Source organism: Diabrotica undecimpunctata, chromosome 5 (genome assembly GCF_040954645.1).
Source record: "Diabrotica undecimpunctata isolate CICGRU chromosome 5, icDiaUnde3, whole genome shotgun sequence".
NCBI lineage: Eukaryota > Metazoa > Arthropoda > Insecta > Coleoptera > Chrysomelidae > Diabrotica > Diabrotica undecimpunctata.
In genome coordinates, this window is record NC_092807.1 from 26,557,672 (window position 1) to 26,581,800 (window position 24,129).

Consider the following 24,129-nt stretch of genomic DNA (forward strand, 5'->3'; position numbering starts at 1 on the left):
CTTATTCTACTTTGTTATCTCCACTTACAGATCTCCTTAAAAATAGGAAAAAAGGCCAAACTATTACATGGACTTCAGAAGCCGATGATGCTTTCCGGCGTATAAAAGAAGCTCTTACTAGTGCACCTGTCATGACATCTCCGAATTTTAAAGAGCATTTCTATCTCATGACAGATTGTTCCAACACTGCTTCAGGTGGTGTACTGTTTCAAATGAAGGATGGTTCGGAACATCCAATAGCTTATACCAGCAAAAAGCTCAATAAAGCACAGAAAAATTATTCCACCACAGAGAGAGAACTTCTTGCAATTATCCATGGTCTTGATGCCTTTCGGTACTATCTTGAGGGTCGTAAGTTTACTATCATCACAGATCATAGTTCTTTATTATGGTTACATTCCATGAAAAATCCGTCACAACGTTTATCCCGTTGGATTTGTAGGCTTTCTGTCTTTGATTATAATATTGTTCATCGCAAAGCCAATGGTGTTGTGGTTGCAGATGCGTTGTCACGTACATTCGATATCAATCTTTTAGATCTGTCCACTTTATCTCCAGATAATTGGTATCGAAAGATGATTCATAATGTCACCCAAGAACCTACTAGATATCCTGATTTCAAGGTAGAGAATAATATCCTGTATAAACATGTAATCAGTCCAGTTGAGTCTTTATCGAATATGTCTGATTGGAAAATAGTAGTCCCAACAGCAAATAGGGATGAAGTCTTGAGAACTTTTCATGATGATGTGACATCAGGTCACTTTGGTTTTTATAAAACATTTAGTAAAATAGCTGAGTTATATTACTGGCCTGGTCTGCGCAACTCAGTTAAGAAATACATCTCTAGATGTAGAGTTTGTGCAACATGCAAGCCGAGTAACCTACCTCAAGCTGGATTAATGGGTTCGTTTAGGAACATTAATTTTCCTTGGCAAATGATCTCTTTAGACCTTATTGGACCGTATCCACGTAGTTATTCAGGTAATACGTATTGTTTGGTGGTTGTAGATTACTTCACCAAATTTCCTTTAGTTTGCCCTCTTCATAAGGCTACAACTCCAGCTATTTTAAAGTTCTTAGAGGAGCAAGTGTTCTTACTATTTGGTATTCCCCAAATAGTATCATGTGATAATGGTCCACAATTTATTTCTAAAGCCTTCAAAGACCTTTTAAGTAAATATAAGGTCCAAAAGATATTCTACAATGCAGCTTATCATCCGCAAGCTAACCACACTGAACGTGTAAATCGTAGCATTGTTACTGCTCTTCGATCTTACACTTACTCTGATCATAGAGCTTGGGATCAGTACATTCATTCAGTTGCTCAAGCCATTCGAACTTCTGTTCATGAAACCACTCAGTGCTCTCCAGCTTATGTTAATTTTGGTAGGCATGTTCCATTGTCAGGTGATTATTTCGGTTTAATTTCTGAAAATTCAACAACTCTTCCTCAAATTTCTGAGAAACTTCACCGTATGGAAGATCTCCAAAACTTACCTCCAATATTCGCTGACATTAGGAAGAAGTTGAAAGCTTCTTACCATAGAAATCAGCATCAGTATAATTTGAGGAAACGAGATTTGCGATTTTTTGTGGGCGATCGAGTTTTGAAACGGAATTTTGTAAAATCAAATAAAGGTGATGCCATTTCTGCTAAGTTTTGTCAGAAATATGTTCCCTGTACTGTCGTTAGGGTAATATCTCCTTTAGTATATGAATTAAAAGACAATTCGACAAATAGACGAATTGGTCAATTTCATATAAAGGATTTACTCCCTGACAATACAACAGATGAGGCAACATCTTCATCTTCAGAGGAAGATTAACTTAATGTCTATTAAGTTAACTTATTCCTATGAGTGTTATTGTTTTGGCTCGGTTTGGTTACGATTTGATATTTTCTTAGATGTTTGTTATTAATCACCAGATTTGATATATCTACAGCTTATACTTTGATTAGTATCTGTTTATAATTAGTTAAAGCTATTAAGGCCATTAGAGTGTTTACTTATATTAGATGTTGCATTGGTATGGAACTAAATATTGTAATGCTACTATACTGTGCTATATGTTTATGTGTTGTATAACCTATGTTCCCATTTTGCTTACTTGTTTTGCCAGGTTGGAAAGAATGTTGTAATTTTTTTTATGGATTTGATTCCGTTTATTGGTCATGATCAAGTTATATAGGAACATGTATCTGAATGTGCTATGTGGGATGGTTTTTTGTTATGTCATTAGGAATTTATATAGATAATCAGTATGCATAATTTTAGTACACTTCTATATTATATAGACTATTCTGCCTGTGTATATGTGACTGAATATGTGGGTTCGAAGTTAGTTCAATTGTTGGCCTCAGTTGTTCAATGAATTTCGGAATTCACCATTTTCATGACAAGTTTACAGTTATCTAGGCAGTAGAATGTCTTCCATAGACAGTAAATTATTGTTGAATGTTAATTAGGATTTGAATATTTAGCTTTAATCCTTAATATTTTCAGACTTTGGTCTAATATAAGAATTGTTCCTTAGCTGATTTATTATTCTTACTTATATAATAGTTTATTCAAGTCATGGATTGCTCCCTTTACAGCTAGCATGTTTAGAGTACAGTTATGGATAGTATTTCAGATTTTGGCAACAAATGACCATTTATAGTTATTTTCACTTCTTTCCTCAGGCACTTATCTATATTTTGGTATATTGAATTAGGAATTATCCTGTTCTCTTTTATTAATATCAGAACGAATTATAAATCTGCAGTTTCTTCAGAAATTGGTCTACTCGTTCTTGATGTTCTGTTTTGTTATTACTCCTACCTTAACTCTTACTATTTTGCTATGGTTGTTAGAGTTACTGGCACATTAAACTCTTTTTAGTGCTCTTATGTTAGATATTCTTATAAATTTGTAGTAGCTACATGCTATAGTTATCGAGTATCAGCATAAGTTAATTTTGTTGTTTTTTCTAGTTTTTATTTTTGGTCTTTATTTTGGATCCCAAATGTACTGATGGCAGATCATCAGGATGGAATCGATTTTGTGGCTGTCCTTTTGTTTAAGCCGTTAGTCCCACATTTTGATCCAATAATTTATTTGATGAATTTTAAGGTTAGGCACATATTACCGGATGTGGGTATATGTGGACCTACCATATTTGGTTTATTTGGTTATAGTGTGAATTGGGTCATTATTTGCCTGATTGATTATCTTTGGATATGCTACTTTATAAATCTGTTGTCCACTGTATGGTCAATTTTGGATTTACCATCCAATTCGACACTTATATTGTTGTCTATACATTGGGTATTTTTTATTGTTACTTATATTGTTTTATATAAGTATGTTGGTACTTTTATTATTACTTATTATTGTGTATCGGTCCACCCATTTGCCTGATTGATTATTCCTTGGATATGCTCTTCTATAAATCTGTTGTCCATTGATGAGTCAATTTTGGAACCAGGGTCCGATTGCACATTATTTTGGATTATTTGCATTGAGTATTTGTAGTACTAGTCTATACTATGCTATGTTAAAGCTTTACTTTAATTTTACTCTAGATAGTATGTGACTTTGTACTTAGTTACATGTGGGTATCTTTATATGAAACCATATCTTTGTTTCTACATCACTCATAATCTGTGGTTACTGATAATCGTGTGAATCGATGTAGATTGTTTTGGAAATATTTTAGTGAGTTAATATAGTTTATAGCTGTACTTGGCAAATTGTTGCCATGGCTATAATTTTTATATATATAAGTTTATTTTTTCTTCTCGATTCTTGATTGCTCCACATATGGTTAAAGTATTGGTTAACCTACATCTAACCAATCAGTCAAGTAAAAAAAAAAAAAAAAATTTTTTCACTAAAAATTTTTTTTCTCCAAGTAAGAGGGGAATGTAACGAGTCCGTTACTTAAATAATCGTTTACCTTCTTTTTGTGACTGGAATCTTTTAATTTAATTCTAAATTAAATTCATATTAAAATATTCTTAAACTAAATATTTAAATAACTCCCAGTAAATTTTAATTTCTGATATTGGCATTAAACTGCGCCCTCAGCGGTGAAATTCTGAAAGTACGTTTATTCTGCGGCGTGTAAAATCTCAACTTGTCACTTGTTAACTGGATGTGAGTGAATAAACATCTCAGAGTAGAGCGGCTGGGAGTCCATTTTTTTTTCCCGAATTTAGTTTAAGTTTATTTTTTATGTGAAGAGCTGTTATTTTAGAAGAAACCATTTGAGTTATTTTGTTGTTTTGTACGAGGATATTTTCAGTTGGATCACCCTAGCCGGTAAGATAACATTACAAATAAATTATAAGGAAAAATCCTTCATACCATCCGCCATTGTTAGTAAAATTCAGACTTATTTTAATTTCGTCTTTGATAGGTATCTCATATATTTGATACATGTTATATTTCACCTTATTTCATTAAGGAAAAGTTTTATACCTAAATAAATTATAAGTATTAGATTCTATACCTATCTCAAATTTTTATTTCCTTTCAAGAGTTAAAGTAAACAATTATGTATTTCAATTTCATACCATTTAAACCGGCTAATATTTCTTTTTTTTCTATTCTATTTAATATAAAGATCATGTTTTCCGTTAAAATTATCTATTTAATATATCCATACATTATAAAAACATTGTCACACCATTCGAAGGTCACTATTTACCGAAAACCATTAAGGTTTTTATTTCAATTTAAGGTCACTTGCTGACATTTTTTGTATCGCCTTCCAAGGTTGATAACCCTTGTGTTTTTCCTTAACTTTTGTATGTACAAAAACTTGGAGTAACACAACTGTTTTTTTAGCCTACTCAAGAATCCAGTTACAAGTCAGGGGAAGAATTATTTTTTAGTTGGGGTTATACTTAATAAAGATAAGGGGAAGGAGTTTCAAGTTGGTTTTTTATGGGAAATTAAGAAGCAGTTTAAAGGGACGTATTTGTCCAATAGTACCTGATCCAGGGAATACAGGTTTGGTATCTTGTTACCACCTGAGTCCAGTTCTCCACTCTTCGAGGGAAACCGACAGGAAGAACTGACTTATTTTTTTTTATTATCATTCAATTACTTTAAATAATTTTTTTTATGTCCTCTTCAAGGTTTAACTTTTGGTTCAATTTTTAATAACAAAAACTATCCTTAATAATAAATATTTTCAATTTTTCCTAAAAAAAAACATTTTATCATTGTAATTTAATTTAATTATTTATTGTTTACCAAGGGATGAGGTTATAACTCTCCCTTGAATTTCTCTTTGTTAGGTTATTGTGTGCACACATATCCCGGAGAATTTTTACTTAAAAACCTAAACAATTTTTGAACGAAAACTAACTATTAGTGAGTAGTATATAATTATATTTATTATTTATACATTATTTTTGGATCTAACTTTTGTCACAATTTGAAATTTTTAAGGGGTAAATTGTTTTATAATTATTCAGGGATTTTACTGTAAATATAGATAAGTTAATTGTATATAAGAGGTGATGGGTCATATATAAGTGTTTAAAATAGTCTGTACATAAAATTGGTATTTATTAAAGTTGGGTTAAAACAATTCAATATTTCAATTAATACCTATCTTTCATATTCCAGCAATACAAGATATCTCGGAAGAAAACATTTAACTTCCTGGCGCCCAACCATTCACTAGAGCAGCTTTTATTTTTTTCATCTGTTTATTTCTTGGTGGTTTTCTTGTCATTAATTCTTATATCTTACGGTCTCTGTAGGGCATGCAAATTGGCCGAATCCTTCTTTGAGTGTCAAGTGGTCATTCTCCTGCATAGTCGCTAGCCAACACTTAATTCTGTTATATTTTAAAATTCATATTTACTTCATAAAATTCATATTTATTTCTTTTACATAATTTATTTCTATCTAATCCCTTCCATCTTCCGTTATTCCCCATATTAGTTCGTTGGTGTATCAAGGTGCATTTTAGAGTTCACCCTTTTGCTACACTGGATAGAGTCACCCAGACTTCCTCTAGCACAATTGTTGCTACATAAACACATTTTTGTTACATCTGGACGAGACATGGTTTGATACTCATGAAACACCATCCAAAGGATGGTCCGATACTTCCAACAGGTGTCAAACAAAAGCTCCATCAAACAAAGGGAAAAAAATAACAATTTTACATGCAGGATCAGAAAATGGTTGTGTCCCAAATCCCTTATGGCTTTCTGCAAAGAACATTAAAGACTCCTGCGTGGACTATCATGAGGATACAACGGCAGAGCTTTTTGAGCAATGGTTTAGGAATTGTCTTATACCTAACCTTCCTTAAATTAGTGTGATAGTAATGGACAATGCAAGTTACCACAGTCGTCAATTACATAAGTCTCCAAGTGCAAATAACACGAAAATTGAAATTCAAAACTACCTGTTAGGAAACGATATATATTTTGAAGAAAGTTATTTAAAAAATGAACTGTTAGAAGTGTTAAAATCATTTTCTATTAAAAAAGTTTATATTGTGACGCATTGGCCGAGGACATGGGACATACAGTATTACGGCTTCCGCCCTACTATTGTTTATTTAATCCCATAGAGCATATGTGGCACCAACTAAAGTCAAATGTTAGGTCACAAAATGTTTCTCTGACTTTAAGTGGTAGTGTAGTCGAATTAATAAGGAAATGTGTTGATGATATCTACCCAGAAAGTTGGAAAAATTCAGTACGCCATGTAATGAACGTAGAAAATTTATATGTTACTTTGAATCACATAATTAAACCAATTGTTATTAATCTTGAAGAGTATAGCGACAGCGAAACAGAATTAGGTATTTAGGAATTCATAAATATATTTTGGTTATTTTGGGTATTTTTTTTTAAATATTAACTTATATATATTTTTCTATATTTTTTTTTCAATTCATTAATTTTTTGTACATTATGTATTCGTTTGTATGTATATACTGTAAATAGAACTATTATTACTGTACATTTTTAACGATATCCGATTAGGAAGAGCAAAAACTTTTAAACACGCCAGTTTTTTGCTGACAGTCCTAAGCCTGTAAAAAGTGTGAAGGAAAGTACCTTTCTGAATTTAGATCCTTATACTACAATACGTATAGCCCTGATGATCGCTAACCTTCGGAACGAAGATGGCACTTGAAGAAGAAGATACTACAATTGTTCACGTAGAACAAAGAACTACTTTCTTCATGTTAAAAATTGTTTAGTGATCAAGTATATTCACTTGAACAACCTGAAAATACCATATGAAATAATTTAATAAATTTTTATAATCGTGTATTACACAGCTACCAATGAAATATATTAAATAACAAACTTTCTGAAATGCGACCCTGTGTACTTCGGTAGTTTATTAAGAGACTCTTGTATACACAATAGGATCAACTCAGGTAACCATTAAGCACTCAACCATTTTTCGTGAAACAAACTATAACTCTTCGTTTAACGGAATGAATACTATTGTAATATTTTCCAAATTACACAAAGTAGGTGAATTATCTGGTAAATCTGCGTTTAATGCCAACTGTAAACATTGCATTCCCCTTGAATTAGAATTCATTGTTTAAACCTAAAAAAATAAAAAAAAGGTTTACAGTTTTGTGTTTCATAATAATTTGTCTATGTATTTAAAAAATATACGAAAAAAATAAGTCCAAATGTTTTATTAATTATATAGATATACATTCAATAACTTCTGTTATAAGTAGCCAAAGAAATTTGGCGACTTAGAAAACTAAACAACCAATACGTAAAAGAATAAATCTAGAGGAATACATTTTTTATTTATACATCTTTTTAGATTAAACTTTTCCTTTATCTCTGGTTCTCTGATTTCTTTCGATATAAAGGGAATATTGCATTTTGTCAAAATTGAGATAATATTAACAAGATATTCGATTTCCGAAGGCATCGTAAATTCACATATTTATAGCAATATGACTAATACGAATACTGCGTATCTCCCATTTTAAAAGATAGGATGGAAAAACGAAAATATTTTATAGATGCACATGTCACTAATATTTGTATATTGTTTAATAAGTATTTAGTACTACTTACCACCACCTTTTTCTTGAAAATATTTCAAAATAACGGTAAACAACACTTTCAAAACAGTTGATAGGTCAGTCGTTTGGTTATTCTATGACAAACTAGGGAGTTACGTATTTTTCGTACTAAATTTGACGGCAAGGGAGATACGGTGTATACGAAGAGGTCGCTATGTACTTATCTGGTAGAAATATGCACTTCCTCCCTTTCTAAACGATAAGTAGGGACTTTTTGAAACAGATGGCAGTACTAACTCATTTTCAGAGAATTATGGAGTTACGCAGTTTACAGATTAGGACGACGATATGTAAAAGGCAATACTTCCCAGCCTTAACCTATGGTTAAGTTAGAATCACATAAAGAAAGATCTAGAACTGATGATTCACCTGTCGATATATTAAATCTAGAATTTTCAGAGGTAGTATTTTCTATATGGTTCTGAAATCTTGGAAAGGTTTCATGGTCTATTGAAGTTTTTACCAAAATTGCCACTCCTCCACTAGCGCAATTGGTGTTTGTTCTATCTTCTCGAAAACAGTTGAATTGTTTTGTTGAGTATATATTGGAAGGAGTAAGGTTAGTTTCTTGTAGGCAAATTATTTCTGGGGACTATTCTGATTGAATGATTTGTAACGTAGGTAGGCGATGGAATAGTCCATTAATATTCCACTAGTATGGAGTTGAAAATTATGCATCGAGGGAGGATAATTCACTGTCTGTAATATCGTTACCTAGGTAGTGTTTCAATTTATTTTTAAGACGGGTGAAACGATGTTTCGTAGTTTTGTCGGATATGTATGGAGAATATATGATTAACAGATTTATTAGAGCCAGAGAATTGGATCTTTATTTCTTGAAAATTCCCAATCACATGATAGGAATGTGTGGCCATTTTGTGAAAACTTCACTATCTCGTCGAAATACCCTTTGGCTACCAGGGTTTTATAAACAGCCAAAATACCCTAGTTTTTATTCTGCCCTCCGCAGTAATCGGACCATAGAACCAATTTTCGCTTTGTAGTATTAAACAGTTGTAACGTAATCATACAAACCACTACCGACTTCTTTACAAGCTCGTTTTCCAGCTGTTTCGTCCCATAGGTACATAAATCCTTTCCCTTTATATTCAAAATGTATTCCCAGATTAATACAACTAAACTGCATACTACAGTACATCTGTGTATGACTCAATGCTGGAATATATAGCTGCTTTTGTAAATCGTAAGACAGCACACATACATCAGACTGAGAACTTTTGCAATCTACTATGTTTTGGGACATCATTTTTTCAGCGCTCTCTGCTTTAAATTAAATCATTGTCGGAGACTGGGTGCTTTGTTTTATCAGCCGATGTTTTTCAAGAAAGGCATTATATAGCTTACGAACATTCAAATCTTCAGACAGGTATCTTCGGGTTGTAATTTTTTCTCGACTGTAATGGCTTTCTCTGCTAGGAATTGACGCAATACAATCAATAATTTTTTGTTTTCATATGGTTTTGTTTCTGGCAGGACTTTTACCAACTCGTCTGTCTTGAACAGATATGCCGAAGGAGAGTAATCGCTGACTAAGTATCTCCAATCTTCTTTGTGTAATAGCCAAAGTTAAACACAAAATACTTTTACATACCTGAACTTCAGATTCTCCTGAAAGTGGTAAAAAATATTTAAATGAGTGTTGTCGTCTGCTCTGCACTTTACCTAAAAGAATATTTTAATGAAATATATCAATTACCTCCAGGCAACTGAGTTCTATACGCTCTAAAAAAAAATTAAAACTTTTTACTTTACCTCTTCGCAAAAAAGTTTGCCAGATATTGTAACGAATTATTTTGCCTACCACACGGGGCATTAATACAAGGGGTAGAAAATTGGGGGAAGAAACTACTGGGGGTGGAGAAGGGCAAGCAAAATAATCGATACATATGCGAACGGGCACTCAGGTTTTGGTAGGAGAGCTGGAGTCGTGGATAAGTAAAAGACAAGGGGGTTTGGATTGGGGCAACTACAGAAAAATGAAATAAAGGGTCATAAATCTCTTGGGACAAACAGAATGAAAATAAACCGGAAACACTTCAAGAAATTTAATATAGGGCGCCACTTGAGGTGCCTAATTATACCTATTATAATCAGCTAGTTGTAACTGGAGATATAATTATTAAACATTAAAAAACATATCTTTTCCAAATGGGAACTCAAAAAAAAGGGTTAGTTAAAAAAAATAAACAAAATGTTAAGTAACAAAATTTAACATTTATTTTTGTGTCACCACAAACAGTTACAAAACATCGAGAACACAAAAATGCTCAAAAAAAAATACAAAATATTACCACAATAGTCGCAAAATACAAAAATACAAAAAAGACTTACATGTGTCATCTGTTTACAATTTCCAGGAGTTGGAGATAGTACAAAAACTTAAAAGATTTAAATGTAAGCTAACCTTTCTTTTAAAGAAAACAAAACAAATCAAAAATGCTAAAACAGGCTGTCATAAATTAACATTAAATTTAAAACAAAACTGAATAAATAAATTGACAGCTAAAGTCAAACCATAAAATTTACTACTTTAAATATTACAAATTGTTTTAAATTTGAATGAAAGCAATTATTACGTTTTTTTAAAAAATGTCTGCTTTACTTTAAATTTACACAAAAAAAATGTTACCTGGATTTCACAATAACACAAAAACAAGTTCCTGAGGTTGGAGTTGAATTCTGGACACAAACACACGAACAAAAGGAACTGGATCTCACACTGCAAATTGGATCGATCATTTGAGGCCGAAGCCGGCACTGAGCACAAAACTTATGACTCTGCCTCTTTAACAACCGGAACAGGTATAATTAGACGATTAACTGCTACTAAAATTGATTTCCATTATGTAAGACGAAGATTTCCCTGAAAAGGGACAAAAACAGAAAACTAAAAATTCGACGTGAATTTGGACATGACGCTGGACCACTGGAGATCACCGCTCTTCACCGCGGCTCCAACGAAAGTGACGAAATTATCTTTAAAAATTGCTTGCATAAGTTAGAATCATGGACGTATAAACACAAATGGACTCAGTTATTTACATAAAAATGTGAAGCCAAAATTATTTGACTAGGTCACATTCTCAGCACCTTCAAATGTTGTCACATTTTTTTATTAAAATATCTTATTCACGTATCGCTGAAAATATTACTATATTTATTTTATACTCTACAGGTGCTATCAAACCAAAATAATAATTTATTACTTATATTAATATATTTAATTGTAATTAAAACATCAAATGTGCACATAGTGTGCATATCATTTAATAATAGCGTATAACAGATATCAACCAATTATTTTATAAGTAGAAGCACTGAAACCTATTTATTAATGGCAACGGTGTTTACATTTCTCTGTCTTATGGCTCCACGTCAAACTCAAATGCTGTTCCATGTCATGTCCATGTTTTGTTTACTTTTTACCCAAGATGAGGAAAAGTTGTTTTTCGATATTTTGGCTGTATTTTAAGTGATATTTGTAAATAATGAAATAAACAAATTATAATAATGGTGCTACAGATTTGCATTTGCAAAAAAAAACGAAATATTTACATCCCAATGTCTCATTTAATTTGTAAGTACTGTTTGTTTACATTATTTAAGATGAGGAACTGAGGAAGCCTGTGTGTTTACATTTTAAAATATGTCTTTCATAGGCGTACCATTGGGTTTATTTATATTAATTAATGTATTGAACAAGATATTAGTTCATGAAATTAGTATAGACATTTTTAAATTGTAAGTAGACATCATCTGATTAAAAAGATCTGTTTAGTAGCTTTTTAATTTAATATTTCTCATGAATTAACAATAAATTAGTGAAATGAATAAAACTCATTTATTTTTCTATGTAGGTTTCCAAATTATATTGATTAATGATGAAACTTACTCTAAACTTCAACAGAGAAAACAGTATAAAAAAAACCTTTCAAAAGCATCCTTTTTGGTTATTTAAACTTGTAAGGAAGCTGAAAAATATTTCAGATTTTTTAATAAAACTATAAATATCTACAACAGACTAGTTAAAAACCTTATGAATATTTTGATTAATAAAACCATACAAAATGTCCCAAAATCAATCTATGAGCATTTTGGTGACCATATGTATGATGAAGATGCAATCGATGGTCACTCTATGCAACTTTTAAAATTGGTTCTTGAGAAATATTTTAAAATTGGAATTCATCATGAAACGAGGACTACTTTAGATGCTAACACCGTGCGCATAAGAAGCGTTCTTACTAAGACTGTTTTATTTTGCAATCAATAAAAATTTCTTTCTATACCAACGTCTTCTATTATGTCTATTTGCCATTTTTACTTTAATATTTCTGTTCGGTAAATAGCTTTCCAATAATTTATACATTTTCACGCCTACATTTTAATAAGTAGGTATATTTGCAAATAATTTTATGTCAAATGCCAGCAAGAGCTTTGGAATGATCAATAAATAATTTTGTAGCAGAAACCCTTACTACGTGGAATCTATTGGTATTGTATTAAAACAAATTTGTCACAATTTGAAAAAATATGTTTTAACACATTATCAATAAATATAGGTATGTACTTAAATTTGACAAATGTATATTTTTTAATTGTTTTTTTTATCGTAGGATTATTTGATACCTATTAAAAAATTAACTTGAGCTATTAACTATAGCTTAATTAACTATATTTTATTGTATTAATTTTAAAGCAAATAAAATTGTATTTTATTTTTTCTATAAAAACGTGTTTTTATACATTATTACTACTTCCAATTATTAACTTCTGAATAATTATCCCCGCGAGTAAAAATTCAAGCACGCTTATGCTCATTGAGGAAGTATCACAGTCTATCGATACCCGTTTTACTCCCCTTTACCCTCTTGTCCAGGAATATCGAAGCTTCAAAACAGTGTGTGTTTAAGGTATCTTATTGCTGGGTCCATCTATGTTTATACGTCCATGGTTAGAACAAACAAAGCACTTAGGGTATAAACTAAACACAACGGAAATTAAGACGTAAATTAATTTGAAAATGCAATATTGGGCGGTTTGAACAAAGAAATATCGAAGAATTTGCACCTGTGACATAAATAAACAATAAAACGATTTATTATCGATGGCGGCGACCTAAAAAGAACGAAAGATTATAAATTGAAGGATACGAACTAAGAAACATTGAAAAAATTCTTCGTTATTATAATGCATATATAAGGGGTTTCAATTAACACATATACGAGGGGACTTCAAAATAAAATGCTACAATATTGATCGCATTTTCTATTCTACATCTTCTCTTACATTTCCAGTAATTTTTCTTTTTTTGGCGTATATCTTCAGGAATATCCTTTTTTTTTTTCGAAAACAGTACACCCAAAAGCTCCAAAAGCTTTGCTAGGTTATATTAAATAAGCAACTGTTCGTTGGCACTTACTACGTTTTGATATTTAAATTTCTTATATCGCCGCTGGACAAAGCGCCATCGATATAACCTTTATTGTGCAAGTAAAGCATGGCACATATTACATATTTAGCTTATAATCCGCATTTGTGAAAAAGTGGCACGTACAACGTTTTGCATATGGCACGCTTCAAGATGCCAATTGGCCATTTACCTACTATGTAATTCCCAATAAGATATTAAATAATACCAGATCATTTAATTTTGAACCATCAACAAAAATGTAATATATGATAACACTATGAATTTGATAGTAATACGATCTGCACAGCTATCGCCGACGCGGTACATATTTCTTTGTCGATAACAGTTTTTAGATAACATGAATCATTTTTCTATTTGGATGGAAATTTATTTTTTTTAATAATAATAAATATGTTCTTGTAATGGCATTACTTTTAATATTGTAGACCTACATCATAATTAAACAAAAATTATTAAAACGTGTTCGTTAATAATTCACTATAAAGTATCTACGATAATATTATATTCCGTACAATTTAGAAAACTTGTTGAGCAGCGCTAATTGACACAATAGAGCAGTAAAATGTTATACATAAAGATGTTGTAATAGATATCTTTTCTTACTTGGTCCACTAGTAATAAAGTTATCAGAATTAAATGAGAAACCGCTCTTCATACATGGCGTTTACTATACTAAGCTGCCAATTTAACCAAGTACTGAAATATTTACAATAATTTAGACATTAAATTTTATATAATATAATTACATACATTGTATACATTGTTGAATATTTTTAATTTGTGTTCGTACCCCCTGCTAATAACTTTTAGTAGCTGATGCAGGGTCATTTTTAGTTTATTAAAAAAATGTAGTTCATGTAATATCCATCGAGTTAGAATCTATGGAGAAGCTATGAGCATATTAACGTATGTATTAAAAACGGCGTAGGTAGGCGTGGCTAACTGTGATATCAATATGGCGGTGGGATCATGGCCGGACTCAATAATATTAAAACTACTATACAAATATGACTGGCCAAGGAATTATCCAAAAGAGACAATGCGATATATATTACAGCTGTCACAAGAATAATCACGAATTCGGGACCGCATTCATTGTTAACAAAAAAGTAAAACATCTTATTATGGACTTCAAACCAATAAGTCCAAGAATATGTTACCTAAGAGTAAGAGGTAAGTATTTTAACATCAGTCTCATAAATGTACATGCCCCAACCGAAGACAAAGAAGAGGATGTCAAAGATCAATTCTATGAGGAAGTACAGACCATCTACGATAGAAGTCCCAGAAACGACATCAAGATCATAATTGGAGATCTTAATGCAAAAATAGGGAAAGAAAATATATATAGTCCATACATCGAAAAATGCAGTGCTCATGACGTCACCAACGACAATGGAAATAGAATAATAGGATTTGCAGCATCCAAGGGCATGGTCGTTGGAAGTACCTACTTCCCCCATAAGAATATCCATAAAGTAACATGGACGTCGCCTGATGGTACAACCAAAAATCAAATAGATCACATCCTAATAGAAACCAGGCACTTCTCTAATCTAATGGATGTACGTACTTATCGTTGAGCTAATATAGATTCAGACCACTTCTTAGTAGGCGCAAAAATAAGAGCAAGAATCTCAAATGCAAAAAAAGAAAAGGGCAAGAAAAGTACTCGCTACAATTTAAAACTCTTGAAAGAGCCCCGTGCACTAGAAAGGTATCAAAATTACCTTGAACATGAAAGCACAACAGATGAGAATTTAACAGCTAGCGAGCAATGGGATATATGTAGAAGAACAATTAGGGAAGCGGCAAACAACGTCCTAGGACCAGAAGAATCCACTCCAGGCAACAGTTGGTTCGACGATGAATGTGAAGATATCACTAAAAGAAAAAATTATGCATATAAACTTATGCAACAAAGAAGAACACGGGATAAGGAGCCAATGTACAAAGATCTTAGGAAGGAGGAAAAACGCATACATCGAAGGAAAAAGCGGACCTTCGAAAACCAGATTATGCAAGAGCTTCAATGATTAAAGGGGCAAAATGAAACTAGAAAGTTCTATAATATCCTAAATAAGACAAGAAAAGAATTTAAACTACGGCTGACGATGTGTAGAGACAAAAATGGACATATAGTCAGTACCGCTGACGCAGTACAAAGCAGATGGGTTGAGCACTTCAAAGAACTACTTGGTACCGAAGTGGAAAATGATGCGTCACCCCAAAAACCAAGAAATAACACTCACGTAGAACCTCCTTCAATATTTGAAGTGAAAGACGCAATCACACGACTCAAAAATAGCAAGTCCCCAGGAGTGGATTGTATCCCCGCAGAGCTCATCAAACATGGAGGTAACAGCATTATGCACCAAATTCACAACATAATAGTCAAAGTCTGGGAAGAAGAACAAATGCCAGAGGAATGGTGCACTGGAATCATATGTCCACTGCACAAAAAGGGAGATTTGTTGGAATGTAAAAATTATAGGGGTATAACTCTTCTGAATACAATGTACAAAATATTCTCCAAAACCCTGTACAGCCGTTTAAGTACGTACGTAGAAGAAATCCTTGGTGAGTATCAAAGCGGTTTTAGGCCAGGTAGGTCAACAATTGACCAGATTTTTGTGCTACGTCAAATCTTAGAAAAAACCAATGAATTTAATATTGACACGTTCCATCTCTTTGTGGACTTTAAGTCAGCGTATGATAGCGTCCTAAGAGGTAAATTATACGAAGCCATGAATGAACTTAACATTCCCCATAAATTAATAAGGCTCGTAAAAACAACTATGAGTAAAGTGATCTGCAGAGTGCAAATACAAGGCGATATGTCACAAACGTTTGAAACATATGCAGGGTTAAGGCAGGGAGACGCGCTGGCGTGCCTTCTCTTTAATATAGCGTTAGAAAAGACTATAAGAGATGCCCAGTTACACAATAGGGAAACAATCTTTAATAAATCAACGCAGATTATGGCTTACGCTGACGATCTGGATTTGATCGCACGTACTACACGAGGACTTAAAGAGATGACTTCCACCTTCTTGACAGCCGCACAAAATATGGACCTTAAAATAAACGAGGAAAAAACCAAAATGTTAGCATCTATTCCAAATAACAGAGATAGAGCTAGAAACGCCGAAGAAAACTTCAGTATAGACCAATATAATTTTGAGGTAGTAAATAAGTTTACATATTTGGGTTCTCTCATAACAAACGATAATGACACATCTGAAGAAGTAAAACGGAGGGTACTGCTAGCAAACAAATGTTATTTTGGACTAAGCAAGCAGCTAAAAAACAGAAATTTAAGCCAGAAAACCAAACTAGTAATACATAGAACACTCATCCTACCAGTGCTGACATACAGTCTGTCCCAAACCCTTCTTTCAGTGCGTCACTAATTTTGACGTAATATAGGATTTTAAGAATGTCGAGAATTATTGCATGTCATTGTAGTTAAATTTGACAGTTGCAGGATCGTAATCCCTCGTTTTCTAATTGAAAATAATTTTAATATTAGTCTTTGTTCTTTCTCGATATATCTCGGCACATTTAAAATATTTTTATGAAAATAAATACAAAATTAAATTTTCACTGTAAAATGTCTGATAATACTAACCTGGAATGACAATTATTTTATCAGTTGACGTTGTGAAAGTACTGTCAAATTATATTTATGCGCATCATCGATTGGATATCTATTTAGCGTATTCTAAACTCCAACCAATTATACACCCGTAAGTAAAATTAGCTTTACGATAAATAATTTTCTAAGTTCTATGTATAATAATCACAGACTCACGTTTTTTTCTGTCACTTCTTGCTTAATGCGTTAGAGAGAATTCGATCAACTATGACGCACTGAAAGAAGGGTTTGGGACGAACTATATAGGTCAGAAACATGGACCATCTCCAAAACAGACGCAAATCTTCTGCTCGTCTTCGAAAGGAAGATACTGAGAAGAATAATGGGCGCATTCTGTGAGAATGGTATTTGGAGAAGGCGATATAATTTCGAATTGTACGAGAAGTATAAAAAAATAGTAAATCATAGAGATGTAATATCCTTCATAAAAATAGGTAGGCTTAGATGGGTTGGACATGTGTCAAGAGCAAATTAAAATTACCCAACCAGACGAACTCTATTATCGGTCCCAGTGGGAAATAGGAGTAGAGGCAGACCACGACTGAGATGGAGGGACGGTGTGGACGAGGACGCAAGGAAAATCGGCGCGGCAAATTGGCAACGGTTGGCGATGAACAGAAACGACTGGCGAAATAGACTGGGGAAGGTCAAGGCTTAACTAGAGCTGTAGCACCACTGATGATGATGATACAAATATGACTAGTTATTCAGAAGATTTTATCATAATCTAAAAAAGTGCAATACATTTTTAATAAACTATGATTTATTTATCCCGCAGTAAACACTAAAAACACGATACATTATACATAAAGATAAATTAATACAGTTAAATACTATTAATTTATTCTCTGAAGTACGGGCCATTACTTTGTTTACATATTTGTATGCTAACCTGTAGAACGTTATTCCTGAAGATTTTTTATTAACATTGCTTCTGCCACTGCAACTACGTTGAGAACAAGAAACCATTATTATGCACTATCACAATATATTATTACAGTTTCTATAAAAGTATTATAAAACTAAAAATATTCGAAAAACAACATACGTAAATAAACCTATACGATCTGTCAAAAGTGGCAAAACAATATGGCCGAAGTGAGGTCGTTTTTAGTCACGTGATGCCCTCTCCATAGATTTTAACTCGATGGTAATATCCAATATGTAAATTATTATATAGTAGAAAAATAATGTAGGACATTCATTTTTCAAGTCATACAGCATTACTTTAAAATTTTAATTAAATTCTTTAAAGTCGTACGAAGAATATAAACGCATATAAGGCATACTTCATAAGCAACTGGATTACGGTAAAATTTCCATATAAAGTGTTTTACCGTTTATTAAATAAAAATGTAAGAGGTGATACTTTTAAAAATATTAAACAAATTTAAAACAGTTTTATAGTTTTATTGTTGTTTCTTTTAACATGAACACATGTACCTATGTAAAATTAATAGGTAAACTGATATCTAGAGTCGGAATTTTCGGTCAGTATGCTATTGTATTTTGAATTGAACACAATAGAACAATAGAACCAAACGCATTGATTGTGGGGATCTACTTCTAATAGAAAACGAGTCGATGGGAGATTAAGTGACAAATGCTACATGCAAAGAGGCGTCAGGTGGGGATGTATTCTATCCCCGCTGTTGTTTAATATCTACTCGGATATCATTTCCAAACAGACTTTGTAGGATAAAGGCTATGGAGTGGAAATCAATCGTGAATTGAATAACAAAATTAGAAACGCTGACCATACTGCGGATCTTTGCTCATAAACGTCATTCGTATTATAGGAATTAAACCAAAACATATGAGCCAAACTTACGTCGGCCTCGGTTACAATTAGATATTGGCTAACAAAAAGATTTAACTTTTTAATAATTCTGTTTTGTTTCTTTTATTGGATTTTGAAAACCAAGATTACATTTATGAAAGTGATTTTCCAATTTTCGGAAACCTACACAACAACATACAAAAGTAAAAGTAGAAGAAGAACTAACTGACCCAACTTAACTTGTCAGTTTAAGATCGTTTGTCGCCATCCAGCTATTGACTTTTCTGCAGCATGTGTTAACTTTATCTTCGATTTTCCAGTTCATGTCAACCATAACTAGTATCGTCAGGTCATCTGCGTATGCGATAGCTCGAGTATCTCTACCATAGTCTATTTCTAGTACCCCGTTATATAATATATTCCAGAGTATTATACCTAATACGGAACCTTTCCGTACGCCGGCTGTTAACTTCTGTTTTGTATTTTTTGCCACTGTAACGTATCTATTAGTAAGATACCTTTTATGATATTGATGAGATATCCTGACACTCATGCTAATACCAGTTTTGTTATGATATGTGCCCAGTTGGCAGAGTTAAAGGCATTCTTATAGGAACCAGTATGGCCCAACGTTTCTTTGTGTTTTTCACAGTATCAGCTAAACTTTTTACCGCGTCTATGGCTGATTTAGCTTTTCTAAATCCGTATTGTCTGTTGGAGATAGTCTCCCTTTCACTTACTTCACCTTCTAGGCGATTTCTAACAATATTTTCATATAGTTTTCCATATAGACAGTCTAATATACATATAGGCCTGTACGAGTTGGCTTCGTCCGGGTTTTTACCTGGTTTATGTATCAGTGTAAGTTTAGCTAGTTTTAGCTGGTCTGAAAATTCTTGTCTTGTTAGCAGCTCATTGAGTGTCCTTCTAGTTGCTTCTGAGCATTCATTTACTAGTTTTTTTATCGCCTCTAGTGGCACATGGTTCGGTCCAGGGGATTTACCTATTTTGATGGAATTGGCTGCTCTGGTGAGTTCTCATTGTCTCTAATTAGGAAGTCGTTTATTGGCCTGTTAGGAAATAGGGAATTCGCTATTTCCCTTTTCTTCTTCTACTTGTGAAACGTAAAGATGTTGTCACAAAGCACATCCCATCCCGAGATCTTCTTGGCACAGTTGTTGGTGGCTAGTGTAATGTCTATCTGACTTCGCGACTTATCTCTTTCGAATGTGGATTTATCGTTGTTTAACACAATCAGGTTTGCGGAGGAGATCCATTCGTTCCAAATTCGTTTCTGGGACTATGATAATATCTGCGTCAATTTGCAAGGCTTTTGAGTAAACGTCGTGTGCCACCTTTGCTCTTCCGATGTTCACCTGCAGTATTTTAAGTCCTTTTGTCTAAATCGAAATCATTTTAAGTAGTCACAATTGGCTCTTTTAGGTCACTAGGATGAGAGTTATCCGGGATCAATTGAGTATTTTTCGCAGAATGTTGTCCGGAGATAGTCCATACAATACTTGCGGTCATTCAATGTGGTGCATGATCCAGTAAAAGTATTACAGAACATTATATTAATAACAGCATTGATAACAGTGGTGAAAATAATGTTAGAGAAGATGGAACAGAGATGTCGTGAGATTGAAGAACTACAAAGAAAACATGACGAGTTTAATATACATAAAATACTTAAAGAAATTACCTACGCTCAGAGAAAAAGAACTCATCACTTTATGAAAAAATCCAAAGGTAAAATTATTCTCGACTTAAGCGAAAAAAAAGGAAAGAATGGACCAACTACATAAAAGAGCTCTTCCTGGATACGAGGTCACCACTTAACACCACATAGTATACGAATACTGGTCCTAGTATTTAAAAAGCAGAAGTAGGAAAGTCATCAAACAAAGCAAAAATGGGAAATCTCTACGCCCTGACCAAATACCATCAGACTGGCTCAAACTTCTAGACGACGATAATGTCTCAGAACTAACAAACATTTATAACCACATATACAAAACTGGAACACTGCCACGAATATGGTTTGAGTCTACATTTATCCCACTTTCAAAAAAATCCTAATACATCATCATGTAAAGGATCCTATTTCTTAGGATAATTCTTAATAAAATCAAGCAGAAATGTGAAGACACAATGGGAAATAAACAATTCGGTTTCAGAGAAGGATTGGAAATATGGGAAGCTTCCTTCTCAATGCTAACACTACTTCAACAATCATGGAAAGTACAGAAACCAATTTACGTCTGTTTTATAGATTTTGAGAAGGCGTTTGATAGGATTTAACGTGGTAGGCTGTTCGAATATCTAGAAATGATTGGAATAAATGATAAAGATCTGCGACTTTTACAACATCCATATTGGAATCAAGAAGCTTCTATTTTTCGTAGACGGCAAAGATACAGACAAAATTTGTATTCAAAGAGGTGTTAGACAGGGTCGTGTGTTGTCCCCAACTTTGTTGAACGTTTATTTAGAAATAATTTTTAACGAAACTTTGGAAGGGTTCAAATCGGGAGCGAAACTATTAACAACATCAGAAATGCATCAGAAATGCAGATGACACCACGATCATGGCTAAAGGTATCGAAGATCTTCAATTCCTTATAGATCGAGTCACTAGAGAATGCGGACTAAGCATAAATACAACAAAGACAAGGTTACTTGTGGTTAGTAAACAAGACTAATTTATTGTCAATAATAAACCGATAACAAAAGTTAACCATTTTAAATACCTAGGATATTGGATAAACGAGACACTAAATCCAGATGAAGAAATTAAAACTCGTATAGAAATTGCAAGAGGAGCATTTATGAAACTTAGATCTATTCTGAGCAATTCTCAGCTGAACTTACAGCTGAATTAAGTTCCTAAAATGTTATGTGTATCCTGTATCCTGTATTACTGTATGGATGTGAAACCTGGATTATGAAGGTTAACATGACGAACAAATTACAAGCCTTCGAGATGTGGTTATATCGTAGAATGCTCAGAATTGAAGTCTTGAACAGAGTAGGTCAAGGTAAAGGCGACTTAATAAAGATGATAAAAAAGAGAAAACTCGAATATCTTTGGCAAATAATGAGATAACCACTTTATAAAATGAATAATACTGTCATAGTAATAATTGTTTATTTTAACCTATTCGCTGAAAATTGTACAACGGTAATTCACTCTATAACATATTGCGGTTACCATAACTCCTTAATAAAATCAAACAAATATGTCATTTATTTAGATATGTCAAAAAAATTTAAATTTTCATTCTTATAGTTGTAAGTATTAAAATATTCATTTTGTTTACATATAATCATTAATTATTCTAATAAATTTACAGTTTTCTCCTGAAGAAGTCACAAAATCGTGACGAAATATTGAGACTGAACAAATAGAGTTTTATTTCCTGACCGATTGCTGATACTATAAATCAATATTTAAAACAGTACGGTCGAAAAAATAATTTGAAATATATATATATATATATATATATATATATTATAAAGCTAATGTGTCAGTAAATATTCAAATCATAACCTAAAGTGTATAAGATAAGAATTTTTTATATTCCTCAAGGGCATATAAGAAGTGCTTAATAAAATTCTCCTCTCGTTTATCTATAGCTTCGAGACTCGACTAAATTAGACAGCCGTACCTAATGACAAAAACAAATATCTCCCGAATTAGTTAGGATTACCCGAAACTAATCTCACATTTCTCAACTCAAACTAAAGGGAGATATAAAACAACCGAAAATATATCGATTTCTGCTTACATTATAATATGCTAATATTTATGTAACGTGTGTCAATGTTTGAAATAAATTAAAGTCAAATATTTTAAACACAAACTTTATTTATATAGTCCAGTCGTCAGAGAGTTGACGAACAAGCTGAATTTTGCAGAGAATATTAATTTTGGTACAACAAAAAATATGCAAAAAAGTTTACCACTTTTACCCCCGGGCTTCCCCCTAAAACTCCACTCGCAGGGGGGCAAAATGCAAAAAAATCGATTAACCAAGAATCTGTTCACCGTAGAAAAAAAGGTTTTAAATAAAAAATGTAGCTGAGATAATTTTAAACAAAAATGTTTATAAGCATTTTTGTGTAGAATGAACCGTTCTCTTAGAAACAACGCTTGAAGCGACCGTCGATTATCCATGTCTATATTTAATCAATATTTAAAATCTATTGGCGAAGGATGATCATTTGCACCACCCATTCCTCGAATATAAAAAAAGTTCTCTTTCACGTCTTGATTCAACCTCAAAGTTAAAATATAGTCAACGTTGTATTTTGCATGTAGGTAAGACAGTAACTCTTTCAGAGATCTATTAGTAAGCAATATCCATTTTTGAAATGGGATAAGTGTTTTATGTTTACCAACCCGCATTGAATTGACCATTTCTGACATTTCATCCAGTAGACGTGACTGCTTATCTAAATCTGTACTATTAACATTTTGTGTTGGAGAATTGGCAACGAACTTACATCGAGGATTTAAAGATCAAACCAATCATTGAATAGCTGAACAATTACAGCAGCTCCTTTCCAATAACTATCTTTTGGCATAAGTCCATTTTTCCAGCATAACTAATAGCTTTTGCTACAGAATTTGACAATAATTGCAGGTAAAGTGCAAGTCTCACTCTTTGCTTCATAGAGCCTTTTAAACAGAGATAACGTAGTGTCAATTTATGCGTATTTGTCAATACTGAAGTTAATATATTTAGTAGCACTTTAAAGTAATCCTTGTTGATTATTTTATTGCCAATAAAAAATCATGATCAATTACATGGTTTCGGGCAAGTTTAATCAAACGTGGAGGATCTCCAAAAACAAAAATATTTAAAGATTTATCACAGAGGTGACTAATTTGTAAAAACAACATCTACCGACGCACGATGGACAAATACATTTACCGAGACAGGGAATTCTACATCTCGAAAACCGTAGTACCCTGTACTGTTGCTTCGCAGGTGACATCATACACGTCGGAGTACACATTTCTATTCCTTGAGTAGTATACCGGTATTTGTGTATCGTGCACTGGAGTGATTAAAGCAGACTGGCTGAAGTTCATCTTTGTTCTTCTTCAGGTTCCTTCTCCTATCGGACGTTGGAAATCATCATCGC

The 24,129-nt window shown here is 32.8% G+C and overlaps 1 protein-coding gene and 1 long non-coding RNA gene across 5 annotated transcripts in view; both read left to right on the forward strand.

Moving 5' to 3' along the window:
• The window catches only part of LOC140441207 (G-protein coupled receptor dmsr-1), a 553,187-nt gene that overhangs the window by 304,110 nt on the left and 224,948 nt on the right, over window positions 1–24,129 (forward strand). The gene's annotated exons all lie outside the window — the stretch shown is intronic.
• Window positions 4,106–5,586, forward strand: LOC140440571 (uncharacterized). Its single transcript, XR_011950869.1, has 2 exons — window positions 4,106–4,307; window positions 4,836–5,586. It is a non-coding gene; the product is annotated as an uncharacterized lncRNA (long non-coding RNA).